A 20,061-nucleotide genomic window follows, 5' to 3' on the forward strand; every position below is an offset into this window, starting at 1 on the left:
AGCCACGAGGGGCCCGCAAGCCTGCTAGGCGCCCCCCAGGCCGCGGCTAGGGGGTTTGTGGCCTCCCCTGGGAACCTTTGCCTTGGTTCTCAAGCTCCCTGCATATCTTCTGTTCCCGAAAAAATCTTTTCGGAGGTTTTATTCCGTTTGGACTTCGTTTGATATTCTCCTCTGAAAAAGGTCAAAAACACAGAAAAAACAGGAACTCGCACTTGGCAGTGAGTTAATAAGTTAGTCCCAAAAAAGATATAAAATGCATACAAAACATCCAAAGTTTGACAAGATAATAGCATGGAACCATCAAAAATTATAGATACGTTGGAGACGTATCAAGCATCCCCAATCTTAAGTCGTGCTCGTCCTCGAGTAGGGAAGTGATAAAGACTGAATTTTTGATGTGGAATGCTACCTAACATATTTTTCGTTTGTAACTTCTTTCATGTGGCATGAATTTTCAGATCCGTAAGATTCAAAACAATAGTTTGCTATTGACATGAAAACAATAATACTTCAAGAAAACTAGCGAGGTAATCATGAACTTTCGAAATAACAAGGTAACAAGGCCAAAGAAAGTTATCCCTACAAAACTATATAGTCTGGCTATGCTCCATCATCCCCACACAACGAATTTAAATCATGCACAACCCCGGTATTGGCCAAGTAATTGTTTTCGCACTATTACTTTCTCAAACTTTTCAACTCTCACGCAATACATGAGCGTGAGCCATGGATATAGCACTATAGGTGGAATAGAGTATGGTGGAGGTTGTTAGGCAAAAAGGAGGAGATGGTCACATTGACTCGGCGTATCAACGAGCTATGGAGATGCCCATAAATAGATATCAATGTGAATGAGTAGGGATTACCAAGAAACGGATGCACTTAGAGCTATAAGTGTGTGAAAGCTCAAAAGGAGAACTAGTGGGTGTGCACCCAACTTGCTTGCTCACGAAGACCTAGGGCAATTTTGAGGAAGCCCATCATTGGAATATACAAGCCAAGTTATATAATGAAGATTCCCACTAGTATAAGGAGGTGAAAAAACAAGAGACTCTCAATCATGAAGAACATGGTGCTATTATGAAGCACAAGTGTGGAGAAAGATAGTACGATTGTCCCTTCTCTCTTTTCTCTTATTTTTTTGTTTGGTCTCTTTGGCCTCTTTTTTTGGTGGGCATCTTTGGCCTCTTTTCATTTTTCCTCACATGGGACAATGCTCTAGTAATGATGATCATCACACTTTTATTTACTCACAACTCAATACTTAGAGCGATGATGACTCTATAGGAACTGCCTCCGGCAGTGTATCGGGATGTGCAACGATCTAGCTTAGCGTATGACATTGAAACATCTCACTAGCTATCTTACGATCATGCAATGGCAATATGAAAGTGACGGCACATGTCATGAGACGGAACGGTGGGAGTTGCATGGTAATATATCTCGGAATGGCTATGAAAAGACCATGATAGGTAGGTATGGTGGCTGTTTTGAGGAAGGTATATGGTGGTTCTGTGCACCGGCGAAAGTTGCGCGGCACTAGAGAGGCTAACAACGGTGGAAGGTGAAAGTGCATCTATACCATGGACTCACATTAGTCATGAAGAAATTATATACTTATTGCGAAAGTTTTATTAGTAATCGAAACAAAGTGCTAAACGCATACTCCTAGGGGAAGGGTTGGTAGGTGTTAACCATCGCACGATCCCGACCGCCACACAAAGGATGACAATAAATAAATCAATTATGCTCCGACTTCCTAACATAGCGGTTCACCATACGTGCATGTTACGGGAATCACTAACTTCAACACAAGTATTTCTAGATTCACGACACCCTACTAACATAACTCTAATATTACCATATCCAAATGTCAAAACTAATTGAGAGGAATCAAACTTCTCTTTACTAATCAATGCACAATGATATGGAAGTTTCATTATATCCTCTTTGGATGCCTACCATCTTTAGGACTGCTTTCATAGCACAAGCCAACTACCAAGTTACTCAAAGAGAGCACTCTCAAAAAGATATAAGTGAAGATCGAGAGTTATTATTTCTCCAAAATATGACACCTCCGTGCTCTAAAAATATCTAAGTGAAGCACTAGAGCAAAGTTATCTAGCTCAAAAGATATAAGTGAAGCACATGCGAGCTAAATTGCCTAACTCAAAAGATATAAGTGAAGCTCAATGGGTATTCTAGCAAATTCATGATGAGTGCATGTCTCTCTCAAAAAGGTGTGCAGCAAGGATGTTTGTGACACAACAAAAAGAAAATACTCCTATAACACACGATGCTCCAAGCAAAACACATATCATGTGGTGAATAAAAATATAGCTGCAAGTAACGTTAACGATGGATTGAAGACAAAAGAGGGGATGCCTTCCCGGGGCATCCCCAAGCCTAGGATTTTTGGTGTCCTTGAATTTGGCTTGGGATTCCTTGGCCATCCCCAAGCTTGAGCTATTTCCACTCTTTATCCCATTGTCCATGAGAACATCACCCGAAACTTGAAAACTTCACAACACGAAACTTAAACAGAAACTCGTGATATCATTAGCATAAGAAACCATACCACCACCTCTTTAGGTACTGTAGCAAACTTGATTTCTATTTATGTTGGTGTTATATTACTGTATTCTCACTTTTCCATGACTAGTACCCCCCCCCCCGATACTATCCATAGTTTCATCAAAATAAGCAATCAACACAACAAAAACAGAATCTGTCAAAAACAGACAGTCTGTAGCAATCTGTATACTTCGTATACTTCTGTTATCCCACAAATTCTGAAACATTATGAAAATTTGGGAAATTGGCATATAAACATGCAGCAAAAAGAATCAAATCAAAAGCTCTTTCTGTATAGGAATTAAAAATAATTTCGTGAGCGCAAAGTTTCTGTATTTTTCAGCAAGATCAAACAACCATCACCAAAACTAGTCATAAAGGTTTTACTTGGCACGAACATAAAAAGAAACACAAAAAACACAAACATAACAGAATTATGATGGTGTGGACACAACAAAACATAAAGCAAAAAAGCAAAATGAATTCATTGGGTTGCCTCCCAACAAGCGCTATTGTTTAACACCCTTAGCTAGGCATAAGGCGATAGAATCACGTATGGTCGTCTTTGGTGCTCAAACCATAAGTAGCCCTCATCATGCATTCATAAGGCAATTTTATTTTCTTTCTAGGAAAATGTTCCATGCCCTTCTTTAATGGAAATTGAAATCTAATATTCCCTTCCTTCATATCGATGACAGCACCAATAGTCCTTAGGAAAGGGATACCAAGAATGATAGGATATGTCAGATTGCAATCAATATCAAGCACAATGAAATCCACGGGTACATAGTTCCTATTTGCAATAATAAGAACATCATTGATCCTTCCCATGGGTTTCTTAACATTAGAATCCGCAAGACTCAAATTAAGGGAGCACTCATCAATCTCATTGAAGCCTAGAACATCACATAAAGACTTTGGAATAGCGGAAACACTAGCACCCAAATCACACAAAGCATTGCATTCATAGTTTTTATCTTGATTTTGATAGTAGGTTCCCACTCATCATGAAGTTTTCTAGGAATACAAACTTCCAACTCAAGTTTCTCTTCAAGAGATTTCATCATAGCATCGACGATATGATCGGTAAAGGCCTTGTTTTGGCTATAAGCATGTGGAGAGTGTAGCGTGGATTGCATCAAGGAAATAAATTCAATCAAAGGGCAACTATCATAATTGAATTCCTTGAAATCCAAAGTAGTAATTTCATTACTACTCAAAGTTTTGATATCCTCTACTCCACTTTCAATGCTTTTAGCATCAAGATAGATAGACTCCGAATCATTGGGGTGTTTCTCAACCAAAGTGGATTCATATCCAGCCCCAGCATCATTAGGTTTGACATTAGAAAACAAGGATTCAATGGGAGTCACACCAAGCACTTTAAGATCTTCGTGATTCTCATCACATATTTCAGGTTTAACAGCCATTTTATTGAACGAATTACTGTCGAGAAAAGTAAATGCAACATATGAGTTTGCGACACTTACTTGGATAAGCTTCACTTAGAATAATCCCTGGTGCCAGAATTTGACATGTTGATGGGAGACTATTCTTGACTTGATCCTCCCCGGCAATGGCTCCAGAAATTCTTCTTGCTACCTCTTGAGCTTGCATTAGTTTTTCCCTTGAAGAGGAAAGGGTGATGCAGCATAGTAGGAGTAAGTATTTCCCTAACTTTTTAGAACCAAGGTATCAATCCAGTAGAAGAATCAAGCCAAGTGTCCAGAGTACCTGCGCAAACACAAACGAGCTTGCACCCAACGCTATAAAGGGGTTGTCAATCCCTTCAAGATTGATTGCAAAGTGAGATCTGAAGGTGGAAAGTGCAACAAAGTAAAAGTGTAAGGCTGAAAATATGATGTGAAGTAGACCCGGGGGCCATAGTATTCACTAGAGGCTTCTCTCAAGATAGCAAATATTACGGTGGGTGAACGAATTACTGTCGAGCAATTGATAGAACCACGCAAAGTCATGATGATATCTAAGGCAATGATCGTACATATAGGCATCACGTCCGCGACAAGTAGACCGATACTGTCTGCATCTACTACTATTACTCCACACATTGACCGCTATCCAGCATGCATCTAGTGTATTGAGTTCATGACGAAAAAGAGTAACGCCTTAAGCAAGATGACATGATGTAGAGGGATAAATTCATGCAATAGATATAAACCCCATCTTTTTACCCTTGATGGCAACAACAAGATGCGTGCCTCGCTACCCCTTCTGTCACTGGGTGAGGTCATCGCATGGTATGAACCCAAAACCAAGCACTTCTCCCATTGCAAGAATCATAGATCAAGTTGGCCAAACAAAACCCACAACTCGAAGAGAATTACAAGGATATGAAATCATGCATATAAGATATCAGAAGAAACTCAAATAAGATTCATAGATAATCTGATCATAAATCCACAATTCATCTGATCTCGACAAACACACCGCAAAAGAAGATTACATCGGATAGATCTCCATGAAGATCATGGAGAACTTTGTATTGAAGATTCAAGAGAGAGAAGAAGCCATCTAGCTACTAGCTATGGACCCGAAGGTTTGTGGTGAACTACTCACGCATCATTGGAGAGGCAATGGTGTTGATGAAGAAGCACTCCGTGTCCGAATCCCCCCTCCGACAGGGCACCAAAACGTGCCCAGATGGGATCTTGCCGAGACAGAAGCTTGCGACGGTGGAAAAGTTTTTTCGTGGCTCTCTCCCGTGGTTTTAGATTTTTCGGGGATTTATAGGCGGAAGAAGTAGGGCAAAGGAGCCACGGGGGGGCCACAAGCCTGCTAGGCGCGTCCCACCCCAAGCTGCGGCTAGGGGGCTTGTGGCCTCCCCCGGGAGCCTTTGCCTTGGTTCTCAAGTTCCCTGCGTATCTTCTGTTCCGGAAAAAAATCTTTTCGGACGTTTTATTCCATTTGGACTTAGTTTGATATTCTCCTCTGAAAAATGTCAAAAACACGGAAAAAATAGGAACTGGCACTTGGCACTGAGTTAATAAGTTAGTCCCAAAAAAGATATAAAATGCATACAAAACATCCAAAGTTTGACAAGATAATAGCATGGAACCATCAAAAATTATAGATACGTTGGAGACGTATCACCCAGCTCGGACAACAGAAAAACCAATCGTGCACCCCGCTCAAAGTGTATTCCGATACAAATGTGTGCTCGAGCAGACCTGCGGTCCAGTAGAGGAATGATAAAACACATGTCATCGATCCGGAATTTCTTGCACACTATGGAGAACCGGCCAAGGCTCGAGGCATGTCTATTGATGAGTACTTAACCCATTTGGATGTATTCACTGACTTAGAATACACGTACTAGTACGGGCGTCCTCTGGTCAAACATGAGTTAGTCAAAGAGCTACCAACAAAAATGCGAAGAGTGCATGACTGGTACATGCAAGCATGTGATCAATCAAAAAACTGGCTCTACTTAGCATATGAAGACGAGCATTTCGGGACTGGACGAGGCGTGATGATGATTGAATTCGAAGAATTATTTCAGTTATACAAACAAGATGCCCTCGACAAAACTATCATCGGTGCCTATTGTTTGTAAGCATTATTAATTTATGTCATTAAGTCTTACTTGGCTCGTTCTTGCATGTATAATCTTACTCATCACTATATTAATTTTAAGAATGAAGATTCTTGAATGCAAAAGAGGACAAATCTATGACATTGGGTTCATTGACCCAATTACAACCATCACCAAAATGTCGAATTGAATGCCCGCGAGATAGAGAATAACTTGGTAAAAGCGTTAAGGTTTTGCAGTACCAAAACGGAAATACTATTTCCTTACAACTTCAAGTGAGTGTTATACTATACACACATTCTATTTTCGCTTACTCGATGTTCTTATAAGTGTACGTATAATTGACTCGTTATGCGTGCGCAGGTTCCACTTTATTTTGTTAATCATTGTACCTCACAAAGTACAAGTAATAGTCATGGACCCGATACGCACACCCCTCACTGCATGGACGAACATCCAGGAATGCCTCCAGAAGTAATTTTAATCATTATGGCAATACATCGGCAACTTCTCGTTCATTTCCTGATAGCAACAGGAATTAATATAGAACTTCTTTATTCATTTCCTTTTCTTGGTAGGGCTTGGAAATGGTTAACCGCCAAGACTCGGGGTGATTGGAAGCCAGAGCTTACATTTAAACAAATAAATGTAAGTAACTACTAGCTAGATCCGTGTATCTCTTTATTCTAGTTTCAATACCATTAAAATTCTTGATGTTTTTGATTGAAAATTGTTCTCGTAAAGTGCTTGAGGCAGGAACACGGGAACAATTTATGTGGATACTATGTTTCTGAGTTCATTCGCCAGACGACGCATGCGAAGGGCAAAAACCGGGACCTCAAAAAATCGAAGTACGATAAACAATACTCACAGCTATATTTTATTACCACGAATTGTGTTCGGTTTCATTGATATATATATTGACCCATTCTTTAAATTAGATCGAACGGTTGCGGGACGGTCTTCTACCACAGGAACGTATACGAGCAATTCAAGAGGAAATTGTCGGATTCTTTGATGCAGAGGTCCTAGATCCCACAGGAGAATACTATTGCCACTCAATGGAAAATATATGAAATGATATAGTGTAAAAAAGATGCATATGTGCATGTAACTCGTGTCTATATTTTGTAAGTACGTTCGACAAAGCACGACGGATGAGATGCATGGTGTAATATATTCATGACGATGTGCAATGTAGTTGTTCATTTATTGGTGTGTATGTGCAATCCAATTTTGTGCAAAACAAAAAATAAAAAATGCCCAAAACAAATAAATGGAAAAATAGGGGTGTCACATCCGTGATCCCCATTAGGGTTTAGCAAGTTTGAGCTCATGTTTTCTTCCATTGCATGTTAAGAATTTGAATTGCACTCAAGGAAGGAAATGAAATCAAAGCAAAACCTCAACAAACTCCATATTCAAAAGAAAACCAAAGTAGTGCCAAATCAATGAACCCAAAATGGTCTTCATAAAAGTTCAATATTTTAGATAAATGTTGAAAACAAGATATCAGGGGTGGAACTTATTTTCGAACTACTTTTGGCATTTTATTTCAAATTTGAAAGTCAATGAAATCAAATATATATTTGGTTTCAAATATTTTAAAGTTTCCAAAAATGTTGAAAACTTTATGAGTGATTGGAAATATTTCAACTAACACTTTGGTATTTTTCAAACTATTTTTAGGAATAGTTTGGAGCCAAAAATAAATGAAACAAATATCAGAAAGAATAAACAGAAACAGAAAAGAAGAAAAAATGGAAAAAAAACCTTACCTGTCGCTCACCTAAGGCCCAGCCCACCCCAGCGTCGTCGTCTTCCTTGTGCCAGTCGGCACTAGGAGGTGGCCGCCGCTCCCTCCGGCACGGCTACGCACCTGCGTGCCTGCCTGGCCACCGCATCGCGCTAGCGCGAAGGGGATAAGCTCCCCGAAGACCTCCCCGTGCTCATCCCCTCGCCATTCGCCCCCAGCTCCTCCCCCCTCTCGGCCGCCATTAGAGCCCGAGCTGAGCTCGAGCTCGCCATCACTCCAGCCATTCTCCCTCTCACCTGAGCTACGCGTTAGCTTCGCCTTGGTCCCCTGAAGCTCTCCAGCCAGTCGCGCGACGCCAAGAACCCCTGAGACGTCGTCACGCCGTCATCTTCCTCCTCGGGTCATCGGAGCTCGCCGCCATCGTTCTCCCTCCTCAGGCCATCCCCGAGCCCACTTTCGTCGCCTCTGCACTCCCCGTGAGCTCAGGGTTCTTTCCCCCTCATTTCCCCCTTCGATCCCGAGCTCTAGGCCCCGATTCCACCGGAGCCCGACGAGATCCGTCGCGGGACCTCGTCGTCGGTAGCCCTCCGGTGATCGGCTAGTCATTCTGAGGCCACCAATGGCTTCAGTGCATCGTGTAGGTGCTGTAGGAGCCTAGCCCCGCACGTGTTGAGCCCGTAGTAGTGCCCCCGATGATGCCTGAGCTTCGGCCACCGCCAAGCTCGTCGCCGGCATCATCTCCGGCCATCTTAGCCTCGGTACTTTGCAAAAATGGAACTGCGGCTGAGTGCTGGTTCGTTTGGTGCTCTCTGCCGTGCAATTGGTCACCAGAATGGAAATCCCGAGCCCCTCCGCCGTCTCTGTGGTCGCCGGAGGCTCATCGCCGGTGAGATCCACCTCGCCGCCGATGGATCTGACCCCCGTGAGCCTATGACACGTGGGGCCAACCCCTGTCTAATTAAGTTTAATAAAACATAAAAATAATTTGTTTAATTAACTTAAACAGACACTGACATGTGGGTCCAACCCTTATAATTAGTTAATTAAGTTAAATTTAAACTAAAAACTGGCCAGAGTCACTCACTAGTGGGTCCCACTAGTCAGGTTTGACTTTCAACGGCCAGTTGGACCTGCTGATGTCATGGTGATGCAATAACTCATTTTCTGTTTAAAAATAATTCCAGAATAAGGTCAAAACTTTGGAAATTCATAGAAAATTGAATATAACGCCAAATTTGCAAAATAATATATTTAAAAGGATCAGAAAAATTAAAGGAATCGAATGGTGCTATTTTCATCAATGAAAAACAAAGTTATGAAACAACATCCGGTCAAATCAATTAAAAGAATTTGCTAAATTATAATTCCAATGATATTTGAATTATGATTTCAAATCAAGATCACCCAAAGGTTTCTGCTAGTCATCTCAAACCATGCTACATTGCATTTCATGCATCATTTTGTTGCATATGTTTGATATTGATTAATTGTTGTTATTCCGGTAGGCTTCGCCCCTCCGGATACATCTGATTATCCGAATGACGGATATCACCCCTCTGTTGAGCAACAAGGCAAGCAACCATTTTGATCATCCCGATGAATCCCATGTTCTCGCTCCTGCTCTTACTTATTGCATTAGGTCAAGATTCTTTCAATGCTTATACCACGTTAGTTGAAACCACTTCCTTTGCATGACATGTCCTTGTCACAGTAAATAGCTGAACCTTGCAACTTAGCATACCTGGTAGATACTTGAGCCATGATGTGCCTTATCCTGCTATGCATGCTATGCTTAGAGTTGTGTATGGTCTGTCATCTGGGTGATGAACAGGACCGTGAGAATGTGTTTAGTTAGTAAAGGTTGTGTGTTGAACCTGATTTGATAAAGGTACCGGTGAAAGGCTATGTAGGAGTACATGGCGGGTTGTTTCATTGGAACCGTCCTTAGGAACTGAGTTCCGTGTATGTAATCCAAGACTAGATACTACCACACGTTGGGATACTTAACTGACCCTCTCGACTTATTAATCGCCTAGTACTCGGTCGATGAGTTGCAAGTAGTTTCTGGTGTTTATAGTCATGCTGGAGGCCGTGCATGGTGCTAACCTTAGAGGTGGCTATGATGCGGTAGGCAGTGGCATGGTGTACCAAGTGGCACCCAAATGGTGAGCTTGGGAACCCTGCGCACATCGTTTGGGGCCGTGGCCGAAACCTCGGCCGAACTTCCGTGCGGGTTACCCTCAGATATGCGATAGACCTGGACTAAGTATTAGCATGGTTAACGGTCGTGGCCGACTCCCTCGCTGGGCTTCCGCTTGAAGGTTGCCGAGGTGCATGACACGCACATGGCGATAAGTGGCGAGAGCGTGTGTGAAGAAGTACACCCCTGCAGGGTTATGATATATTTGAATAGTCGCGTCGGCGGATATGGACTACTTGGAAACATATGTTGTTCATAGATAACTATAATGGCTACTCATAAAATTGTTAAGATAAGTGTGGGTGTCGTGGACGGCATTTCCGTAGGGAGACGGAATGATTCCACGATGGAGTATTGTTGTGGTGTTAGTGGACTCGTGTGCGAGAAACATATTTGTCAAAACTATTTAAAAATGCAAGTTGTCTAGCCAAGAGTCAAATGCTGGCTTTCTGCATGAAACCCCACAACCCCTTGTTGATACATTGCATGAGTAGATAGATTATCCTAAAGTCTTGCTGAGTACTTATGTACTCACGTTTGCTTAATAATTGTTGTAGAGGTTGTTACTGACCCTAATGGAGGGTTCTATCTAGACGATGACGAGTAGCTGGTGTCCCAGCTACGATTTGGCCCTAGGTTGGGTCTGTAGATAGTCAGGCCATGTGCCTTTATCTTTCCATCTGACTGTACTTAGACAGTTTTAATCTTCCGCTGGCTTGTAAGACTTGTGTGTATGAATTGTGATGATGGGTCGTGAGACCCCTATCTATGTAATATTATGTGTGTGGCTCGTCTGAGCCTTCTAAATAAAGTTTGTATGTTTATGGTTATGTTGTGATGCTATCGATGTATCTATACATATCGGTATGTCATGCGTACGTGTGTTGTACTTGATATGTATGGGGTTCGAATACATAGTCGTATGCCTTAGTAGCACTCCTTACGAGGAAATGCCCCTTTGTGATTCCATCGAGCCATGGTAGTTCGCTACTGCTCCGGAAACATTGGTTGACCGGCATGTGTCCTTCTTAGCTGTTGTCTCTGTCCCTTTGGGAAATGTCACGCGTTGTAATGGAGTTCTTGTAGCTTGCTACGACTCGTCTACAATCGCTGATGACCGACACCTGCTTTGTTGGGTCATGTATGCATGTCCCTGTACGGAACTGTCGCTTGAGTTTATGACTAGACATGTCGGTCCGGGTTCTTTGACATTGGATTGCTAGCGACACAATTGCATACATGAGTCAAAAGGCGCAAACGGTCCCGGCTAAGGTAAGGCTGCAACCGTGGGGATAACCGTGCGTGAGACCGCAAAGAGATGTGATGTGTTACAGGTTGGATTCCTATGGCTTAGGATTGGGGTCCCGACAAGGGGGCAGGAAAATAGCCCCATCCAATTTAGTGCAAAACCCTAAACCCAAAAATTGCTAAAAACAGCGAAGAAATAGCCTCGGTTCGTAATACGAACCAGGACTAATACCCCTCCACCCCCATCGCTCCCACCCCCGCCACGTGGAAGGCCATTAGCCCCGGTTCAGGGTCGAACCGGGGCTAGCATTAGTCCCGGTTGATTAGTCCCGGTTCGTGAACTGGGACTAATGGCCCAACCGAACCGGGCTAAATGCCCTTTTTCTACAAGTGCTAGTATCCACTATGTTGTGAGATTGATGTTGCTATGACTTTGCTATGCTTAATGCTTTTCACTATGGCCCGAGTGCCATGATTTCAGATCTGAACCTATTATGTTTTCACGAATATATATGTGTTCTTGATCCTATCTTCCAAGTTGTAGACACCTATTATGAGTTATGATCCGCATGCCCGAGGGTAACAATGACTGGGATTCTTTCCGGTGATTACCGTAGTTTGAGGAGTTCATGTATTCACTAAGTGCTAATGCTTTGGTCCAGTTCGCTAATAAAAGGAGGCCTTAATATCCCTTAGTTTCCATTAGGACCCCGCTGCCACGGGAGGGTAGGACAAAAGATGTCATGCAAGTTCCTATCCATAAGCACGTATGACTATATATGGAATACATGCCTACATTACATTTATGAATTGGAGCTAGTTCTGTATCACCCTATGTTATGGTTGTTGCATGATGAATGCCATCTGACATAATTATCCATCACTGATCCATTGCCTACGAGCTTTCCACATATTGATCTTTGCTAAGTTAATTTTCCGTTGCTATTGTTACAATCACTACAAAACTGCTACTTTCACGTTTGCCACCGTTACTGTTACTTCATACTACTTTTCTACTTAATACTTTGCTACAGATATTAAGTCTTTCAGGTGTGGTTGAATTGACAAGTCATCTGCTAATACTCGAGAATATTCTTTGGCCCCCCTTGAGTCAAATCAATAAATTTGGGTTGAATACTCTACCCTCGAAAACCGTTGCGATCCCCTATACTTGTGGGTTATAAGGATCTTTTTCTGGCGCTGTTGCTGGGGAGCATAGGTTTCTTATCTGAGTCACTTGGAATTTATATCTGTTGATCACTATGAAGAATCTGAAAGATGCTAGAACTAAGATATACCCCTCAACTACGAGGGCATGTAAGGAACTGCCATCTAGCTTTGCACTTGATACATCGTGTGTTATGAGTAAATTTGTGACACCACCACATGCTACTGAATCTAACATGTCGCAAGTGATTGATGATATTACCTCTGCTATGCATGATTCTTATGATGATTCTTTTCTTGATACTATTGTGCCACTTAGTGAATTTCTTGATGAACAAATTGCTAGATTGAATGCTGAAACTGATGATATTGGTGAATCTGATGAAATTATTGAAACTGAACACTATGATGCACCTACTAAACCTAGCTCTCCTAGATATGAATTGCCTAATATACCTAAGGGTTATGTTATGGAAGGAGAAGTAGCTAGGGACTTTCTTGCTTGTAAGGATAGAGATGATCTTAAGTAATTGCTATGAAAGTGGAAGGAAAAATCCTTGAATACCAGAATGCAATATGAATTGCCTAATATACCTAAGGATTATGAATTCTCTGTCGATCCTGAGTTAAGTGCGCAAGAGGGTTGTCAATCCCCTTGTATCGTTATTTGCAAGCAAGTAAGTAGTGGGTTGAAAGTTCTAAAGTGAAAAATAAATAACAAGTAATTAAAGGCAGCGAGGAAATTATAGCGTTTGTAAGTTATAAGTGAATAGACTCGGGGGCCATAGTGTTCTGTAGTGGCATCTCTCGTGAAAGCAAGCATACGGTGGGTAAACAAATTACTGTTGGGCCATTGATAGAAAATCGGATAGTTATGTGATATTCACGGCAATGTTCATGTGTATATAGGCATACCGTCCATAAGAAAATAGGACTACTCCTGCCTTCACCGATTACTATTACTCCACCCATCGACCCCTATCCAGCATGCATCTAGAGTATTAAGTAAAACATGGTAATGCTTGGAGAACGATGACATGGTGTAGACAAAGAGAACTCAATTAATATGAATTAACCCCATCGTTTTAACCTTAGTGGTAACAATACAAACACATATCTTGTCCCCTACTATGTCACCTGGATATAGAAATCCATCAGATTGAACCCACCACAATGCACCTCTCTCACTGAAGAAAGATCAATTTACTTGGCCAAAGCAAATCAATAGATGAAAGAGATTTATGAACCTATGATGATCATGCACATAAGAATCATATTTAGAATTTGAAAAAGACTCAAATATTTATCATGAATAATCTGAACATAAACTCACAATTCATCGGATCCCAACAAACACACCACACTAAAGAGTTACATCGGGTAGGTCAAAGCAAAGATGAGATAATCATTGTATTGAGGATCAAGAGAGAGAGATAGCCATCTAGGTACTAACTATGGACCCGTAGGTTTGTGGTGACCTACTCACACCTCACCATGGGAGAAGCGAGGTTGATGTAGAGGACCTCCGTGATTGATGCCCCCTTCGGCATGTGATACATCTCCAACGTATCTATAATTTGTTTATTGTTCTCTGTTATTATGCTATCATTCTTGGATGTTTCACAATCATTTTATAGCGACTTAATATCATTTTTGTGACTAACATATTGACATAGTTCCTAGTGCCAGTTGCTATTTTTTCCTGTTTTTTTCCTCCGCAGAAAATCCATATCAGATGAGGTCCAATTGCCACAAAACTTTAGGGAGACTTTTTTTGGACCAGAAGGAAACTTGAGGGGCCAAGATTGAGCAGCAACCAAGGCCCAGGGGGCCCACTAGGCACCATGGTGCGCTATAGGCCCCTACCATGACCTGGTGTCTAGTGGGGACCTCGGGAAGCTTCTCCACCGCCTCTGAGCTCTATAAATACCCCAATATTCTAGAAACTATAGGGGAGTCGTCAAAAAATCATTTTAGCCGCAGCAAGTTCCGGAGCCACGGAAACCAATCTAGAGCCTTTTCCAGATAAGAACACGATCATGGAGGAGTTCACCATCTCCATTTGTGCTCCTCCCATGATGCGTATTAGTTCATATCAGACCTACGGGTCCGTAGATAGTAGCTAGATGGCTTTCTCTCTCATTTTTTTCAATACAATGGTCTCTTGTAGATCCATATGATGTAACTCTTTCTTTTGCGGTGTGTTTGTTGGGATCCGATGAATTGTGAGTTTATGATCAGATCTATGAAAACATATTCATGCTTTATTATTACAGCCTAGTATTTCTTCTACGATATTTGGTTTTTTTCTAGCCAACTTGATCTTTTATCTTGCAATGGGAAGTGGTGCTTTGTGATGGGTTCGATCTTGCGGTGTTCAATCTGAGTGATAGAAAGAGACATGACACGCATGTATCATTCCATTAAGGATAAAACGATGGGGTATGTTCCTACATGAATAGATCTTGTCCACATCATGTCATTGTTCTTAAGGCATTACTCCATTTCTCCATGAACTCAATACACTAGATGCATGTTAGATGGCGGTCGATGTGTGGAGTAATAGAAGTAGATCAAGGAAGAAGTTGGTCTACTTATCTTGGACGTGATGCCTATATACATGATCATTGTCATGAATATCATCATAATTATTTGCCTTTCTATCAATTGCCCAATAGTAATTTGTCTACCCACTGCTTGTTATTTTCTCGAGAGAAGCCACCAGTGAGACCTACAACCCGTGTGTCTACTTCACATCATCTATTTGCAATCTCTACTTTGCTGTTTGCTTTTCTACTTTATTTGCTCTTTTGTTTTCAAGTATATATTATCAAAAAACCCAAAAATACCTTGATGTGTTCTATTTGTTATCACTCTTAATTGCATCTATCAACCTATCCTTGCTTTACCCATGAGGCATTGAGAACCCCTCTACGTGTTGGGTTGCGAGGATTTGCTATTTGTGTGCAGGTGTTGCTTATATAGTCGTGTGGATCTTGCTACTAGATTGATACCTTGATTTCTTAACTGAGGGAAATACTTGCCGTTGTTGTTCTACATCAACCTTTAATCTAGGAGGGAGACAAATGCACTCGTGAGGAGTCACAAGATTTCTGGCGCCGTTGCCGAGGAAGATCAAGTCGAGATCTATCAGGTTCCTACATACAAACCTCATCTCCTTGCAATTACATTATTTGCCATTTGCCTCTTGTTTTCTTGTCCCCCACTTCACAAAAAATGCCTTTTTATTTGACATCTTTCCTTTGTTGTTTTCTTACCGGATCTCTTGTTTGCTTGTGTTTTTGGTGGTTGTAATCATGAGTAATTTTGGTATGGCAGAAACAGATGCTGGCAGGAATCCTAAAATTGGACGTCCTGGTAGTCAGGATGCTGAAAGTGTTGTTTTGGGGCAAGGGAATGTTATGAGAAAATAAGCTATCCAGGAATTCTTTAATTGTGTTGGGACCAGGGACGAGGCTAGGAAAAAAGTTTGATGGGGTCATGTCTATGCCACTGGGTCATCTTTTATAAATGGACAGTAATTAGTATAAAACTAATGAAGGATTACCTAAATTTATTGGGGCCAATTGACCCCAATGCTTACATGGGAGCTTCGTCCCTGGTTGGGACATTGACTTGTGATAAGGCTCCTATACTTAAAAGAACCAAAACTTATGTGGAATCTATGTCAGCACTAGTTCTAAAACTTGAGAATAGATTTATCGGTACTCATCCTACTTTGCAAAGATTTTTTTATGAACTACGTGTTATAAAGGATCCTAAAGCTAAGAAGATAGCCACCCTTGTTCTTATGAATGAATTTGATCATATAGTACGGGAAGCTTGGGAAATCTTTGATTTTTCATGGTATGAACCGTGAAAAGCCAGTAGTAGATGAAATTCTCTATAATAGTGATTAGGTTTTGAGACATTTTCTTGATGATAATTAGATCTTTGATGATAATCTTAAAAAGGAAATTCATGTTTTAGATATGATTCAACAAGTTTTCAACAATGTTAATCAACAATATTCTTGGATTGTTGCCGGTAATCAAAGGGGATACATAGATTGGCAACTTGAAAATGCTAAAATTACTATGGATAATGTGTTTCAAGTTACTTTTGAGAAATCTCGTGATAAGAATGCATCTATGAAAACAAGGATGCCAATACTTAAAATTTATCTTATATGTATAACACGGGGCGTAAAACGATAACGCCTGTTGGGAGGCAACCCAATGAATAAATTTATTTTCGTTTTCGTATTATGTTCATGAGTGTTTGCACAATTATTCTACTATTATAATTGTGTTTTTTGTGTTTATTTAGTTTTTGTACCAAGAAAAGCCTTTTGGATCATGCGAGGTATTGGTTGTTATATTCCTGTTGTAAAACAAAAACTTTTGGATCCAGTAGAACAATTTATAAAAATCACAGAAATGTTAAAAGTGCCTGCATTTTTTAGAAAAGATTAATATACGAATTACATACATTTTCCTAATTTTCAGAATTGTTGGAGTTACATAAGTATGAGTAAAGTGTGAATCTTTACAGACTATTCTGTTTTTAACAGATTATGTTTTCTTTGTGTTATGTGCTTATTTTAATGATTCTATGGTTTATATCGGGGGCATAAGCCATGGTAAAGTTAGAATAATGTAGGTATAATTAAAAAACAAAATTGGAATGGGTTTTCAACAATACCTATAGTAAAGTTTGGTTTTCTTATACTAACGGGACTCACGAAATTTTGTTGAGTTTGTGTGATTGAAGTTTTCAAGTTTTGAATGAGATCACGATGGATGATGGAATAAGGAGTGATAGAAGCCTAAGCTTGTATATGCCCATGGCAACCCAAGGCAATATTTAATGAGTACCAAGTAGCTAAGCTTGGGGATGCCTGCTACCTCTTGAGCTTGCGTTGGTTTTTCCCTTGAACAGGAAAGGGTGATGCAGCACAGTAGCAGTAAGTATTTCCCTCAGTTTGGAGAACCAAGGTATCAATCCAGTAGGAGAATCAAGCCAAGTGTCCAGAGTACCTGCGCAAACACAAACGAGCTTGCACCCAACGCTATACAGGGGTTGTCAATCCCTTCAAGATTGATTGCAAAGTGAGATCTGAAGGTGGAAAGTGCAACAAAGTAAAAGTGTAAGGCTGAAAATATGATGTGAAGTAGACCCAGGGGCCATAGTGTTCACTAGAGGCTTCTCTGAAGATAGCAAATATTATGGTGGGTGAACAAATTACTGTCGAGCAATTGATAGAACCACGCAAAGTCATGACGATATCGAAGGCAATGATCATACATATAGGCATCACGTCCGAGACAAGTAGACCGATACTGTCTGCATCTACTACTATTACTCCACACATCGACCGCTATCCAGCATGCATCTAGTGTATTGAGTTCATGATGAACAGAGTAACGCCTTAAGCAAGATGAAATGATGTAGAGGAATAAATTCATGCAATAGATATAAACCCCATCTTTTTACCCTTGATGGCAACAACACGATGCGTGCCTTGCTACCCCTTCTGTTACTGGGTGAGGTCACCGCATGGTATGAACCCAAAACCAAGCACTTCTCCCATTGCAAGAATCATAGATCAAGTTGGCCAAACAAAACCCATAGCTCGAAGAGAATTACAAGGATATGAAATCATGCATATAAGAGATCAGAAGAAACTCAAATAAGATTCACAAATAATCTGATCATAAATCCACAATTCATCGGATCTCAACAAACACACTACATCAGAAGATTACATCGGATAGATCTCCATGAAGATCATCGAGAACTTTGTATTGAAGATCCAAGAGAGAGAAGAAGCCATCTAGCCACTAGTTATGGAACCAAAGGTCTATGGTCAACTACTCACGCATCATCGAAGAGGCCATGGTGTTGAAGAAGAAGCCCTCCGTATCCGAATCCCCCTCCGGCAAGGCACCAGAACGTAGCCCGGATGGGATCTTGCGGAGACAGAAGCTTGCGGCGGCCGAAAAGTATTTTCGTGGATCTCTCTCGTGGTGTTGTATTTTTCGGTGATTTATAGGCTGAAGAAGTAGGGCAGACGAGCCACAGGGGGGGCACAAGCCTGCTAGGCGCGGGCCCCCTAGTCGTGCCTAGGGGGCTTGTGGCCTCCCCTGGTGGCCTCTGCCTTGGTTCTCACGCCCCCTGCGTATCTTCTGTTCCAGAAAAAATCTTTTCGGAAGTTTTATTCTGTTTGGACTCCGTTTAATATTCTCCTGTGAAAAGGGTCAAAAACACGAAAAAAATAGGAACTGGCACTTGGCACTGAGTTAATAAGTTAGTCCCAAAAAAGATATAAAAGGCATACAAAACATCCAAAGTTTGACAATATAATAGCATGGAACCATAAAAAATTATAGATACATTGGAGACGTATCAAGCATCCCCAAGCTTAACTCATGCTCGTCCTCGAGTAGGGAAGTGATCAAGAATGAATTTTTGATGTGGAATGCTGCCTAGCATATTTGTCCTTTGTAACTTCTTTCATGTGACATGAATGTTCAGATCTGTAAGATTGAGAACAATAGTTTGCTATTGACATGAAAACAATAATACTTCATGCAAACTAGCAAGGTAATCATGAACTTTCGAAATAACAAGGCCAAAGAAAGTTATCCCTACAAAATGATATAGTCTGGCTATGATCCTTCATCCCCACACAACTAATTAAATCATGCACAACCCCGGTATTGGCCAAGTAATTGTTTTCACACTCTTACTTTCTCAAACCTATTTCAACTCTCACGCAATACATGAGCGTGAGCCACGGATATAGCACTATAGGTGGAATAGAGTGTGGTGGAGGTTGTGAGACAGAAAGGAGGAGATGGTCACATCGACTTGGCGTATCAAAGGGCTATGGAGATGCCCATTAATAGATATCAATGTGAAAGAGTAGGGATTACCATGCAATGGATGCACTTAGAGCTATAAGTATGTGAAAGCTCAAAAGGAGAACTAGTGGGTGTGCATCCAACTTGCTTGCTCACGAAGACCTAGGGAAATTTTGAGGAAGGCCATCATTGGAATATACAAGCCAAGTTATATAATGAAGATTCCCACTAGCATATGGTGGTGACAAAATGAGAGACTCTCAATCATGAAGAACATGGTGCTATTATGAAGCACAAGTGTGGAAAAGATAGTAGCATTGTCCCTTCTCTCTTTTTCTCTTTTTTTTGTTTGGGCTCTTTGGCCTCTTTCCATATTTTTTTTGTGGGCAACTTTGGCCTTTTTCACATGGGACAATGCTCTAATAATGATGATCATCACACTTTTATTTACTCACAGCTCAAAGCTTAGAACAATGATGACTCTATAGGAAATGCCTCCGGTAGTGTACCGGGATGTGCAACGATCTAGCTTGGCGTGTGACTCGCTAGCTATCTTACGATCATGCAATAGCAATATGAGAGTGACGGCACAAGTCGTGAGACAGAACGGTGGGAGTTACATGGAAATATATCTCGGAATGGCTATGAAAATGCCATAGTAGGTAGGTATGATGGCTGTTTTGAGGAAGGCATATGG

Source organism: Hordeum vulgare, chromosome 6H, assembly GCF_904849725.1.
Source record: "Hordeum vulgare subsp. vulgare chromosome 6H, MorexV3_pseudomolecules_assembly, whole genome shotgun sequence".
Classification (NCBI taxonomy): domain Eukaryota; kingdom Viridiplantae; phylum Streptophyta; class Magnoliopsida; order Poales; family Poaceae; genus Hordeum; species Hordeum vulgare.